This window comes from Manacus vitellinus, unplaced genomic scaffold (assembly GCF_001715985.3).
Source record: "Manacus vitellinus isolate BGI_N305 unplaced genomic scaffold, ASM171598v3 scaffold_3132_pilon, whole genome shotgun sequence".
Classification (NCBI taxonomy): Eukaryota; Metazoa; Chordata; class Aves; order Passeriformes; family Pipridae; genus Manacus; species Manacus vitellinus.
The window spans coordinates 1-1,072 of record NW_021940319.1 but is presented as its reverse complement, the minus strand read 5'-3'; the positions used below and the strand labels follow the sequence as shown (position 1 = coordinate 1,072).

At 50.5% G+C, this 1,072-nt stretch overlaps 1 non-coding gene across 1 annotated transcript; it reads left to right on the top strand.

Moving 5' to 3' along the window:
• Positions 1-328: 328 nt before the first annotated feature.
• On the top strand, positions 329-402 carry LOC115307604. Its single transcript, XR_003915925.1, has one exon. It is a non-coding gene; the product is annotated as a small nucleolar RNA SNORD26 (small nucleolar RNA).
• Positions 403-1,072: the final 670 nt, after the last annotated feature.

Sequence of the window (1,072 nt, the reverse complement as noted above, 5' to 3'; positions counted from 1 at the left end):
CCTCCCGGAGGGGCCGGCGCTTCCCCGAGAGTCCTTCCAGGGCTTCTCGGAGCTCAGGGGGGTGGCCGGGCCGCGGGGGCTGCTCGGGGATGAGTCTCTCACAGACCTGTGCTGACCACGCGGTGAAGAGTTTTGAGTTCTCTGAGGGCTCGTCCTGCCCCGGGCTGCGGGTTGGCTGCTTGGTATTTACTTTATTCCTGTTAATGACGCCTCTTTTTGTTCTATTTTCAGCTTTTTAGGCTGCAGAATGGCATCTGTGCGAGAGGTGAGCCTTAAACCCAGTTTTTAGGGTGTAAAAAGGTAGATTTAGTTAAAAACAGCCGCAGTGCTGCGGGGATGATCCACTGAACTCTCTCTTGCTGATGGGCTGGTGGAGAAGCTCCTGAACACGCTCTGAGTGGCACTGACACGAGTGGGGGGGATTTAAACCATCAAGAGGGGGGTGAGACCCTCCTTTACATCTCGTGGGGAGCTTTAGACCCCTGCTATTGTGGATTAAACCCTGGTGGGGATGAATTTAGGGCCTTTAAGGGGGTTAAAACCGCATCGAGAGGGTGGAAAACCCTCGTGGGGGGGTTTAAATCTCCCTAGGGAGGGTTTAGATCCTCTTGGAACAGGAGTTCAACCCACGTGGGAAGGTTTAGACCCACATCGGAGGAATGAGAGACTCAAAGTTTGTCCTCTGGGTTGGTTTAGTGGGGTCGTTTTGTTCCTCAATCACCATTTTAACCATTTTTTCCTCTCATTTTTAAGCCGTGGAACCGTCACTGGGGGTCCCCACAGCCCCTGTCGAGGTGAGCACCCTTTTTATGTCTTTATTTTTAAGATTTTCAGCTTAAGTTTTCTGTCTTATGTCTGTGGAAAGCAAGGAAGGCTCCAAAAGCTCCCCCTGGGTGCAAATTTTGGGGCGTATTCTCCTTTTTTTCGGCTGTTCAGTGACGAGTGACAAAGACAAGCATATGGCTGAGGGTCCCTGATGCCACGTGACCGCTGAGAGCAGCTGGGGGGGCTAATTAGTTAATTAATGGTAGCTAATTAATCATAAATTAATAACCAATCCTAAATAATTTCT